This window comes from Hemitrygon akajei, chromosome 16 (assembly GCF_048418815.1).
Source record: "Hemitrygon akajei chromosome 16, sHemAka1.3, whole genome shotgun sequence".
NCBI lineage: Eukaryota > Metazoa > Chordata > Chondrichthyes > Myliobatiformes > Dasyatidae > Hemitrygon > Hemitrygon akajei.
This window is the reverse complement of record NC_133139.1, coordinates 76,099,335-76,113,303: the sequence shown is the minus strand read 5'-3', so window position 1 is coordinate 76,113,303 and position 13,969 is coordinate 76,099,335. Positions and strand designations below refer to the sequence as shown.

The 13,969-nt window shown below is 42.2% G+C and overlaps 1 protein-coding gene across 11 annotated transcripts in view; it reads right to left on the bottom strand.

The window, feature by feature from the left end:
- LOC140740196 (EVI5-like protein) overlaps positions 1-10,837 on the bottom strand; it is a 258,676-nt gene extending 247,839 nt beyond the window's left edge. For all 11 annotated transcript variants that reach the window (XM_073069213.1, XM_073069214.1, XM_073069216.1 and 8 more), the window contains exon 1: positions 10,723-10,837. The gene's annotated coding sequence lies outside the window, so the exon portion shown is untranslated. The remainder of the gene's footprint in view (positions 1-10,722) is intronic.
- Between the last annotated feature and the right edge of the window lie 3,132 nt (positions 10,838-13,969).

Below are 13,969 nucleotides of genomic sequence, written 5' to 3'. Positions count from 1 at the left end.
CACAATGAAGCTGCCTACCCAGAGTACATGTACTCTTGCTATCATCAAAACCACTTCTGAATAATGAGCAATAGAGAGAAATACTGATAGCATTTGAAATGGTAATATTCACCATGGTGCTATGTTTCACATAGAACTATAGATACATCTTGGAGAAAAATCTGATCAATGCTTGGGTACTGCTTCTGACATTTTACTTCAAATAATAAAAGGTATAACATACAACTGTCACAGAAAATACAAAGAGTTGCATCAATCATAAAACTAAAAGACTTCAAGGAATTAATAAGGATCATCCTGTTCTGCAGTACAGTCCAAAAACACTTGTTCAATCGCACATGCTTGATATTCACAAAGCTGGGCTCTCGAACTAGTGAGCCTAAACTCCAACTCAAAATCCAGCCTTGCAACAAAGCTGCAGAGTAATTATGAGTTTGAGGATGCATTAATAAAGATTTTAAACAATAATAGTAATTCATCACTTTATAAAAAGGGAAGTATTACGGGAAAATGTTTCAAGAAATATGTCATAACTGGAATTGGCTTGATGAAATGTATCTCAAGTAGGGAGTGACAAGCTATTCCGTACAAGTGAAAGATGATTTGCTTAGATATAGTCACGCCCCAATCAATGGCATTTCAGCAAAAATTGGAATCAAGAAATGACTACTGTTTTATACATCTCATACAACAATCTTAAACTTATTATAGCTGGGGCTAGTAGTGGGGATAAGCTCCCACTACCTATTAAATGCTCCTAATGGTGTGCATCTGAAGTAGCCTCTAACAACCTAGTTCAGTTCCTGGCCTTCATGTGTGTCTTAGCTACAAAACCCAGCAGAACTGTTTCTACTGGCAGGAGAAGGGGGCAAATGCAGGTTAACGGTATCTTAAAACAAGTCACTTCGGGCAGATGAGGCTCATCAGTGTGGTTGGCAGCTCATTTAAAGGAAAACTTTGATTGCAAGCCTCCACCGTCTTGCAGCTATACCCACTCACTGGGAAATCTTCGGGAGTAAACCCCAAGGAAAAATCTGAAGCTGGAGTGTCTGAGGCAGCCCTACATTGAGGTCAACATTGACTGGCAACTCCTGCAAATCCGCGGGTGCCAAACCGTATGGGTCCTTGCCGTTCCTTTTGATTTATCAGCTGTGTGGAGAGGGCAGCCTGCCCCATGGGCAACAGTGAGCTTACCTCCACCTACATTTGTCCAGCAAAAGAGTTCCCCTCCACCACCAACCTCCTCTATCTAACAGAACTGGTCCTCACCCTCAAGAATTTCCCTTCGGTTCTTCCCACTTTCTCCAGACTCAAGGAGCAGTCGTGCAGCTGCATGAGCCCCACCTCTGCCCACCTCTTCGTGGCTATGTAAAAAAGACCACGTTCCAATGTTCCCCAACTCTTCCTCCACTACATTGATGACTGTATTGGTGCTGCTCCAGGTACCTATACCGAACTCATCGATTTCATCAACTTTGCCTCAAACTTCCACCCTGACCTTAAATTTACTTGGTCTATTTCTGTACCTCCCTCCCCTTTCTCACATCTCAATCTCTGGAGACAAACTGTCAATCAACATCTTTTATAAACCTACCAATTCCCACAGTTATCTTGACTATACGTCTTCTGACCCTCTCTCCTGTAAAAATGCTATTCCATTTTCTCAGTTCCTTAATCTCCACCACATCTGTTTCCAGGATGAGGCTTTCCTTTTCAGGACATCAAAGATGTCCTCCTTCAATGAACTGGGTTCCCTTCGTCCACCATGCATACTGCCTCATCCATTTCTCCAGCATTTCCTGGATAGCCATGCTCACCTGATCTTCCTGTTGCTTTAAAAAGGATAGAGTTTCTCTTGTCCTTATCTGCCTCCTCATGAGCCTCCACATCCAACATATTCGCTGCAACTTCCACCATCTCTGAAGGGGCCTACCACTAAACATATCTTTACCTCTCCTAGTTCTCCAATTGGGGGGACCGCTTCATTGAGCACCACTGCTCCATCTGCCAAAAGCAGAACTTCCCAGTGGCCAAATATTTTAATTCCAATTCCCATTATGACATGCTGTCAATAGTCTCAACTTGTGTGAAGATGAGGCCACCCTCAGGGTGGAGGAGCACCACCTTGTACTCTTGTCTAAGTAGCCTCCAATCTGATAGCATAAATACTGTTTTCTCCTTCTGGTAAAAAAAAATCCTCCCCCCCCCCCCCCCACACTCTTCTTACCTGCCTATCACTTCCCCTCCTCCCCTGGGTCGTCTCCTCCTTCCCTTTCTCCTATGGTCCACTCTCCTCTCCTAACAGATTCTTTCTTCTCTAGCTCTTGATCTTCCCTACTCACCTGGCTTCACCTATCACCTTTTAGCCATCTTTCTTCCCCTTCCCCTACCTTTTTATTTTGTACCTTGCTCCTTCCTTCTCAGTCCTGATTAAGGGTCTCGGCATGAAACATCATATATTTATTCATTGCCAAAGATGGCGCAGGAGCTGCTGAGTTCCTGCAGCCTTTTGCAAATGTTGCTTTGAATTTCCAGCATCTGCAGAATTTCTCATGTTTATAGCTTCTCTCCATATTGCACTGCACTGGCTTGCATATCATTTATCTAGCTGGGACGCAATATCCATGGTCAACCCTGACCATCAGAGGGCCTCAATAGGATGGAAGTCCATACTAGCAGAGCTGTACTACATTGACTAACATGATGATCTCCTGGTTTATTGGGGGAATTTCCTATAAGGATCAATTGAGGAGGCTCAGACTACTGGAATTTTCAAGAATGAGGCATTAGATTCTGAGGGGAATGAACAGGATGGAGCTAAGAACCGAGAACGAGAAGGATAGTTGTAAGGCTGAGATGAGGAGAAATTTCTTCTATACAAGGGCTGTAAATCTTTGAAATTATGTACTTTATAATGGAATGGATACTCAACTACTAAGTATAATCGAGGTAGATATTGGTTGTAGGAATCAATTCAGCCATGGATCTCCGGTAAGATTAGTTATGTATGACAGAGCAGACTCTAAGGGCAACATGTTCCATGGAGGCCTTCATTTCTTACTGGTTAAAACAGTGCAGATTTTTTTTTAAATTATGAATTAAAATGTAAAACAATTGCTGCTTAGCAGAATGCCATCTTCATGCTTAATCAAGATGAACATGATTACTGCTCAACAAAGTTCCCAACCAACGTTCATAAGATTAGATATCAAAAATAATGAGAATCCAATCGATTTGTCACCCTAGCAGAGCAAGCAAAATCATAGTGGAGCTGTGGAACATGCAAAGTAAATGTTTGGAATGAGCTATACCCTTTAATTATGATATTAATCCATAATTAGCCTATTCAGAGACACTAGAAGATGTGGAGAGGTGCCCAGAATCTACACAAATATTTCAAAAGCATTTTCTGTGGACACTGTATACAAGGACATTCTGAATATACTATACAAATGTCACATACTCTATACAGAGGTCTTCTTTAAGTACCTGGAACATTTTGTTACACCACAAAGAGTTTCAAAGTATGCTGTAAAGGGGATCGCTTTTCCTCACCGATCAACCCTTTCGCAGTACATTTGGGGAAGACATTCAAATGGAAGCCTTATTGTTATGCATTCATGAAAAACTGGTTATTGTTCCTTTAACAATGTTTATCAACGTCACAGAGAAGATTAGGGTTTCAGCACCTCCTATCACAAATGCAAGCACAGCCCTGCCCCCAGCATCACATTTAAAGTTCAAAACAAATTTATTATCAAAGTGCATATCTGTCACCATATACCACCCTGAGATTCATTTTCTTGTAGGAATTCACAGTAAATACAATCAATGAAAGACTGCACCCAGCAGGACGGACAAACAACCAATGTGCAAAAGACAACAAGCTATGCAAATACACACAAAAGAAATAATAAATAAATACATACATACATCATAAATATTGAGAAAGTGAGTACATACAGTAAGTTATAGGAACAGTTCAATGATAGGGCAAGTGAAGTTGAGTGAAGTTATCCCCTCTGGTTCAAGACCTGGTGATTCAGGGTAATAACTGTTTCTGAACCTGGTGGTTTGGGGCCTTAGGTCCTTGTACCTTCCTCCTGATGGCAGCAGCGAGAGGAGAGCATAACTACAACAAAGCACAACTGCCAAGTTTAGCATTTTGGCAGCAAAGGGCATTCTCTTCTTTTTATTTTGCTTTAATTCATTTTCAAGATCTCAGCATCACAGACAAGGCCAACATTATTGCCAATCCAAATTCCATTGATAAGATCACAGGAAGTCTTGAACCTCAACAGAGCTACTGATGAAAGTGCTCCCAGAATGCTGTGGGAGAGTTCCTAGATTAGACCCAGTAATGAAGAAGGACATGAAGTCAGGGTGGTGGGCAACTTGCATGTCGTAGACGGTGCATACTGCAATCATAATGCACTGGTAAAAGGAATAAACACTGCTAGATTTTATAGTGTTGAGATGTTAGATTTGCGGACACAGGCAAGTGGAGTACTGCATCACACATGCGACACATGACTTGAAGATAGTGGAATGGCTATGAATGAGAAGGAACAAGTCACTTGCTAGACTACCCAGTTTAGTGATCAATAGTATTTTTCAAGGTATTGATGGTGGGGGTCTAAGGAACAGTAATACCACTGTTTCTGAAAAAGAATTGGACTCTATCTCTTGTTCGAAGTGGCCATTGCTTGGCTTGTTGTTTTTCCATTTATCTTCCCACAAGTGAACATTGTCTGATTTTTACCACAGGCAAGAATGGTCCACTTGATTTGCATAGGAGCTGCAGCCTCTTCTATTCCTCCACTAGATTCCTGAACGGTCCATGGACGTTACTTTCTTACTCCTCCTTTAAACTATGTATTTTTTTTATGCCTTACACTGTATTGTTGCCACAAACCAACAAATTTCATGACATATGTCAGGGATAAACCAAATTCTGATTCTGAATCAAGCATCTTAGGATGTTTAGTCTAGAATATAGGCCTATCCTCATGTCACATTACCTAACATTATGCTTTAGAAGTTAAAGGAAGAAAAAAGAAAATTACCCCATACTTGGTTTCAAAATTTTTGAAAGTATTCAAACATTATCCTTTTGTACAGGACTATAGCTTGAGTCATTCTTGTAACATTAAAACAACATTCTTTAAGGCAAGGCCCCTTTTAACATTGCCTACATGCAAAAAAAATTACCATGATTGAAGTACAGTAGCTCCTCCTTTCCCCAAAATCTACTGAATACTCTAAAGTGAAAGCTGACACTAGATATTGAAAAAAAATCACATAGGCACCATTCACTGTTGATAATGGGGTATTTGTAACAAATTACTTATCCACATAATTTATGCAACAATCTTCCTTCTATCAGTGATAGTCTTGTTCTTGTTCTTTCCAACAGAATGGATTTATGTACTCCTCTCCTAATGCAACCTACACGCTGCAAGTCAACACCAGCCTTATTATAGATCGGTACAGGTCATGGCTGCTTGCATGCCTTGCCTCTATATGCCAGCCTTGCTCCTCTCACACCATGTCCACTGCCATCAATTACATGTCATCCAATCCAAACACAAAACTAAACTAACATGTCAGCCTGATAACATTTTAAAACAAATTATGGTTTCCGTGATGTTCCCTTGTTATTGGTACATTGAAGGAGTACAGATAATGGTTTTGGCTGGAGAACTACAGCCAGACTTCAGATATTTTCTTTTTGTCTAGGACGTAGAAAAATAATTCTTAAACTGGAGCACTCATCCTGTGAAAGGCAAATTGACTGCTGGTGCTGCCTTGAGGCAACATTTAAACAATGGTGTCATAATTGTTTCCTATTCCATCCACCACACTAATACATTGCTCTCCCACAGCACGATGTTTATGTTACTGTTGGCAAATAAGGAATGGCTCAAAAAGGGAATATCTTAACCTTGACAATTAATTGTGTGTGTATATATAAAAAAATGCCCATTAAGGGTTGTTGAGATCAGGAGCATGAAGACATACTGTACTCTTCACAGAAGCAACTCAACATCAGTGAATGAGAGTCAACATCTAAATTAAATGGCTCAGTAGAATAAGTGCCAGCAAAATCAAACTCACTAATCTACTGAATTTTCCAATATTGAACTGGACCAACTGCTAGTGCCGTTCACAATCAAAGCTACTGTCTTATGAAGTTTCACAAACATTCAGACCATTCACAACCAGAAATTGTCAACAAACGTTCCAGATCCCATTTATTCAGACCACTTCACTTACCTGCAAACTACTCAAACTGAATTTAAAACCACAAAACCAAAACTAAAATTTTAAGAAAATTAGTTGGATCGCAACACAAATTTGAATGAAGGACTGACAGTCTATCTGCGATTCCCAACATCACGAGTATATTTAAATCCTATTAGTAATTTTTCAAGATTGCAGAAGAATCTCATCCTGTAGCTAGCATAAAGAATGCAAATCAAACAATAGTGAGTTCAGTCACTGAATACAATGAGCCATTATGGTAGGGAAGAAATATGCTGCCTAGCCCACAGGTGAATTTGCCTTCATCAGTTGTAAAAAATATATCCATCACAAGACAGGTGGAAGGATGCAATCTGCTAACATCAGATAGCACGATTGCTGGAATGTTTTCTAGGAGAGATCCTGGAGGTCTGGACAAGGGTCCAGGGGAATGTTGATCATCAACCGGGGAGCAACTCTGATAGGATGAATAGTCTCACTCTGGAAGAAAGCAAGGTGGTGGAGTGAAGGTGGAGGAAGGATGGAGTGTAAACAATAAAAGTAACAGCTAAAACACCTGAGGTGAGTGGGGGAGGAAGACCCAAGTCAGAGAGGCAGCTACATGGAGAAAGTAAGTTAAAGAGAGATAGTATCAGAATGAGGGAGTAGGTACAATGGAGGGGTCCAAGGAAAATAATATAGGCAAAATTACATCTATATCCTTATGTCTATTAAGCAGGCTGTTGAGACAATGTAGCAACCGGTGTATAAGGATCACCCCACATTTAAGAGATTTAATTAGAGACATCCTCTACCCCTTAGAAGTGGAGAAGAAAGAATACAGTAATATGGATGAGCAAGAAACTCGACTTATAACAATGGCAAGGATTAGAAATACAAAATTTTGCCCCCCAAAAAAGGGAATGACAGATGTTATTTCAGGAATTTAAAAGTGGGTTTTATAAATTTAAGCAAAGCATTTCAAGTTAAGAGGAAACAAGCTTGAGCCACTAAAAAAAATAAAAGTAAGATTCCTGTCAGGAAATTGTGATGCACAGAAGGGAATCATTCTGTGAAACAGACAAGACACAGGGAAAAAAACACCAAAAAAGACAACACTGAAAAAAAAACCTTTAAATATTGCTCCATTTCAAATAGGTTAAGTAAACAAATTAATTGGGCTAAATAGACTCTGCTATTTCTCCTCAGTATATAGCAACATTGTTGATATCATTGCTCACCAGACCCTTCCAATTTCAATTATTTTGTCAGTGATGTTCATTCCATCATATCATCAGACTGGGGTTGTTCTTCTGTGCAGGTTCTCAGATAACTAATCAATCTACAACACACAGCATTCAGACAAGGGTAGATAAGTGAGGAATAACCATTACATCACACAAGGGAATGATCACCTCCAAGAAGTGACCAACTATTTTCTCTTGACGTCCAATGTCACCGAGTCCCTAAATCACTGTCCAATGTGGGGATCACCAATGACCAAAAACTAAACTGCACAGACACACAGCACTGTTGCTACAGGAGAACACAGGCATTCACTTGATTTCTCATCTCCTAAACTCTTTTAGAGATTAACCTATTAGCTTTATTTGTCACAGACATCAAAATATCAAAACATGGTGAAATGTGCCATTTGCGCCAATGACCAAATCAATCTGAGTATGAGTTAGAGCCAGGCCACAAATGTCACCATACCTCTGCCACAACGTACTAAACCTAACCTGTACACTTTTGGAATGTGCGAGGAAGCTGGAGTACCTGGAGGGAACCCACAAGGTCAAGGGGAGAATGCACAGATTCCTTACAGATAATGCAAGGAAATAAACCTGGATTGCTGGCACTGTAAACTGTTACACCAACTGCTATGCTACCATGTCACCCACTAGAAAGTGACAGCTCCAATAACATTGAAGGAATTCAACAGCCAGCAGCAGAAAGCAGATTAACTTCCAGCAACCACATAAAACTGTGACTCCCTCCACCACCAGAGCACTGTGCCAGAAGTCTAAATCATCGTATGTATGACTGCAGCAAGATGGTATGGCTTCTTTCAAAGAGCTTTCCTATACAAATATAATTAGATAAGACAGCAATGGTGGGGTATTCCACCTTCTTGAAGATCGCTTAAAGATGATGTGGCATAGAGATAATCAGCCATTTCATCATGGGGATTGGGATAAAATCCAGAAACTCACAGCCAAGTTACAGCAAACAAGTTCATCAGACTTCTTTTTTTAAAATGGGGAACAAATTCATAAATCAGAGATGCAAAGGGATTTAGCAGCCCTTGTTAAGCTTTCTTACAGGTTAACTTGCAGGTTGAGAGATGGTAAAGAAGGCAATGCAATGATAGCATTACTTTTGAGAGGACAAAAATATGGGAGCAGGGATGTAATGCTGAGGCTTTATAAGGCGCATCAAATTGCACTTGGAGTATTGTGAGCAGTTTTGAACCCCTTATCTAAGAAAATATCTGTTGGCATTAGAGAGAGTCCAGAGGAATAATAGAGTTAATGTATGAGGAGAGCTTGATGACTCTGGGCCTGTTCTTGCTGGAGTTTAAATGAATCAGGCAGGATCTTATTGAAGCCCACCAAATACTGAAAGGCCTAGATAGCGTGAATGCGGAGAAGTGGTTTACCATAGTAGGAGAGTGTACAACCAGAGGGCACAGTCTTAGAATACAAGGACATACCTTTAGAACAGAGATGAGAAGGTGGTGAATCTGTAGAATTCATTACCACAGAGGGTGTGGAAGCCAAGTCATTTGGTATATGTAAAGCAGAGCGTGACAGATTCTTCTTTAGTAAGGATGTCAAAGTTGGGGGATGAAGGCAGGAGAATACAGTTGAAATGGATAATAAATCAGCAGTGATGGAATGACAAAGCAGACTCAATGGGACAAATGGTTAAATTCTACTCTTATGTCAAGGTCATTACCCTCTCTCCACCAACCACATCCAATCCATGAACCACAAATCAGCTCTGCTATCAGTCTCCTACACACCACCCCACTATCCATCCCTAACTGCCTGATTCTCCTTCCATTCTTCCACCCTGCACTATCAACACTATTCATCCAGGCCTCTCGCATACCATATCTCCTATCCATCTCCTTCACACCCTGGCTCCTCATGCCCTGTCCTCCCTTCTTCTATACCCTGTGATCTCACCCATTTGGCCACTGACACCCCATCCACTTTCCATTCCCACAGTCCTCCAATGCCCTCCAATACTTCCCTCCCCACTGTAATCCACCACACTCACCCCCTCACTCCATCCTCCCCTTCCCTGCCTCCCTTGCTCTGTTCCTCCTCCTCCAGCTTTCCTTCCTTGCTCTGTCCTTTCCTCGCTCCCTTCTTCCAACCTTACTCTTTCCCTCTGTTCTTTCTCTCTTCATTCTTACCCTTTTCTTCCCTCCATCCTTCCCTTTCCTCTCTGACCTTCCCCTCTCCCTCCATCCTTCCCTTCCCCATCCATCCTTCCCTTTCTCCTCTCTCCCTCCGTACTTCTGCTCCACCCCTCCTTTCTTCCATCCTTCCCTCCATCCTCCACTCCCTCTTTTCCCGCCATCCCTGCCCTTTCTCTTCCTCCATCCTTCCCTTCTCCTCCATCCCTCCTCTTTCATTCCCTCCCTCGTTCCCTTTTCCCTCCTTCCTTTGTCCTTCCCCATTCTCTCCCGCCACCCTATCCCCTTTCCCTCCTCCCTCTGCCCTATCCCCTTTCCCTCCCTCCGCCCTATCCCCTTCACTCCCTCCCTCCGCCCTATCCCGTTCCCTCCCTCCACTCTATCCTGTTCCCTTCCACTCTCCTACCCCGCCTTCCCTCCCTCCATTCTTCCCCTTCTCCATCTCTCCATTGTTGCCCTTCAACTCCCTCTTTTACCCCCATCTCTCCCTCCTTCCCCCTCTCTCCACCTCCCCATCGCCGTCCTTCCCACCCACCCTCCATCCTTCATTCCCACTCCTGCCATCTTCCCCTCCCTCACTCCCTCCTTGTCCTTTCCCTCCCTGCATCTCCTAATCGAGCTCTTGTTCATCGCTCTTCCCAGTTACCCACCGAGCTGTCAGCGTGTCCTGCGTCCGCCTCTACTAGGTTGTCACTCCTTTGCCTTGCCATCCCCTCCATTCCTCCTCCGTGTTGCCACTCCCCTCCTTCTAATCTCCCTCCATCCATCCATCCTCCATGTCTGCCTGCCTGCCTACACTCTAGTCTGGCCCCCTTCGGACTCTGTATCCCTGTTCCCAGCACTGTCAAAGACTGCACTCCGCTGGGATTCGCCGCCTGGTCCGTTGACCCAACAACGGTTCCCTCTGTATTCCTTGGGATAACGCCCACCCTGCCGCCGCCATTTAACCTGCCAGTCGGAACGTTCATCACTGGGGACAGTGACGGGCTCCCGCTCATCGTCGAGCAACGAGCTGCTGTATTCCGAGGCACTAGACGCCATAACCTTACCTGGCGTCTTGGAGATCAGCTGGCATCCGTGTGTCGCTGCCCCCCGGGCACAGACGCGGCCTCGATCCGGCGCGCACCACAGCTGCCTGTTCTAGCGCTCGGCCCTCCACTGACAGCAAGGGGCGGGGCTCCAGCCTGATGACATCACTCAGTTCCCAGGTCATCACCAATCGCTGAAAACCGTCCTCCCCTTTTGATGAACTAGACCCAATCAAAAAGCAGAGAATGGCTCAGATTGACGGGAGTCGGCCTCAATGGGTTTACATGTTATCTCCGCCAATGACAGATCGACGGCGCCGCTTTATCAAACGAACCAATGACGTGGCTTTCATTATTGAATGACAAGGAATAAAACCAATCGACCCTCCGACTGAGGATTTTGCCCATCCTTTTCTGCCCATGGTGCTGATGTTGTAGACAGGTTAGATGGTGGGATGGATGTGCGCTGTGATCGACAAGGTGTACAGGTCTCACATGGAAGATTAGCTTACCCAGCGTTTTTTATTGACTACAAACGACGCAATATAAAATTGTATTAGATAACTCACGGCAGAGGGAGGGAAACCAATCAACCTACTGTTAACCTGTTCCACCAGATCCCATTTAATCTGGATACATACTTGAAGAACCATCCATGGCCATTATTCACCACAATGTTGTCCTATTGTCCTCATGCCTTGACTTTTCAAGGACGTGTTCAGGTATACTATTCACCTGATGAGCCTTTCTCTCCACACTATTCTTTCAGGAAGTTTATCCCAGATTTACCATGTTTAAAAAAATTCCACATTTTGCCTTTATTTGCACCAAATATCTGAAATATTTTCATTCTGGTTTTGACTTTCCTTGAAGGGGATTGGCCTTCACAATTTACTTATCCATGCCCTTCTTAACCTTCCAGCATTCTTTTCCACAGAAAACCATACCATTTAAGCCAATCTTTCTCTACACTTTATTTTTCTAGTTCTTCTTTGGGCTACATTTGGAATATTGCTGCCATAGTAAGGATAAGGAGGTGTTGATTAAATGCAGAAGAGGTTAATCAGCATGGAGCTATCAGGAAAGGTTGGATAAACTTGTTTTCTCTGAAGTGTTGAAGACTGACAGGCAACCCATTAGAAGTATGTAAAATATTGAGAGCTTAGATATGGTAGCCGAACAGCCTTTATCCAGGTGGAACTATTAAATGCCATTGTGCACAGGTTTAAGCTGCAAGGCAGAAGGTTTAAAGAAGAGTTGCAAGGCCTTTTTTACATAGAGAATGGTAAGGTGCTTAGAATGCACTACTAGGAGAGGTGATAAAAACAATATTTAAAATGTATTTGAACTGACGCATGACAGGCAGAGAATAGGGCAATATGGAATATGTTCAGCCAGATTGGATCAGTTTAGTTTAATGTCATGGTCATAACAGGCATGATGAGCCAGAGGGCCCATTCCTGCACTATATTGTTTTGTGTTCTATTGCCAGACATCTTTGTAAACCTTCTTTGTATTCTCTATCATGCAATTACATCCTTCCAATAAAGCAGTGATCATAACTGTGTACTGTATTCAATGTGGACTATTGTTATATAGAGTTCTAACATAAGTTACAGTATCTTAAAATCTGTAATCTAGCTAATAAAAAAAATGTGTACACCTTTTAATTGTCTCATTGGCCTGTCCTCTTACCTTTAAGAATTCAGAGCCATCATTTCCTGGTAAAAAAAAATGAAGATAGTAATTTTAAGGAATATTGATCAAGAAGAAGGACATTGATCAGGAAAAATAAGGAAGTGTATGTCAGGTTTAGGAGATTGGTATCAAATGAATCCTTTAAAAGAGATATTGCAAAGAACTGAAGAAAGAAATTAGGAAAGCACACAGTGGCCAAGAAATGACCTTGGCCAAGAGGCTAAAAGAGAATCCTAAAAGATTTGAATTAGGGCTTTGCTAGGTTGGTTTATAGCAGAATGTTTTGCATTTGTGTTAGCCATAGGTGAGGTACCTAAAGACTGGAGGATACGTAATTATTCTTAGCTTATTGCTGCCACGTATACTGAGGTACAATGGAAGGTTGTATTGCATCCTGTTCATGCAGATCAAGTCAGTGCATTGAGGTAGTGTGAGTTAAATCAATAAGTAACTGCAGAAGAAATTGCAACAGTTACAAAAAAAAGTGTTGTGCAGGTAATCATTATGGTCCAAGATTATGTGGTTGATTGTAAGACTAAGGACATCCCATCGTACTAGGGAACCATTCAATAGTCTTACATCTGTGGGATAAAGCAGTTCTTGAACATGCTATAAGGGTTTGGTATCTTCTGCTCAATGGAAGATGGGGAGAAGAGAGAACGTACAAGCTGGTAGGATCTTTACCTGGAGGAAGCCAATATGGATCCTCCACTTGGCACATGATGAAGGGCTTATTCATTGAGCCTTCTGCTTCACTGTCTGTTTCCATTCAGAAGTAAATGTGATAGGATTGCAGAGCTTTGATCTAAGCTGCTGATTGTGGGGCCACTTAGTTCCACCGGTGTGCACTGCTTTTTGTGTGTACACATCTAGTCCTGTGCTGCAGTTTCACAGATTGGCACTTCATTTTCAAGAAGATCGATATGAACTCTTCACTGAATCAAGGTTCATAGTAATGGTGGAGTTAGAGATAAACCAGACCATGATTGTTGTGGAATATGTTTCTTCTGCTGCTGATAGACACCTTCATCTGCGGGTGCACAATTCTGAGCTTTAAGAATTGTTCAGTGGTTGCCCATTTAGTGCATTCGTAGTACCAAATGATATCCTGAATGGCACTCTTTATTTGAAAATGAAACTTTGTCTTCACAAAAAATCCAATGAATATTATTGAAGGCAGATACAGCTGCATTAGGCTGGGGTTAGCATGCTTAAGTTTGTCCTTTGTGTGGGAATACATTCTGTCTATTGCGGACCTAATCTAAATGTTATTTCTCTCAACATATGTTCAACGTCACCAGTGGGGAACTTGCCGCTGGGTACTGAAGTTCCCTCACTGTGAATACATTCTCTGCCTTTGCTACTTTGAATATTTCTTCCAAATAGTGTTTAACTTGGAGGAGTTTTCATTCAGCACCTGTGGGTGGATAGTAGGAGGTAATTAGGAAAAGATTTTCTTGCTGTGTTTAACCTGAAGCCAAGAGACTCCATTGATTCAACGAGTGAACCCAATGCAAGTCCCAAAGTGAAGAATACAACAGTGTGAATTTGACATCCTTTTTAAGGCTGG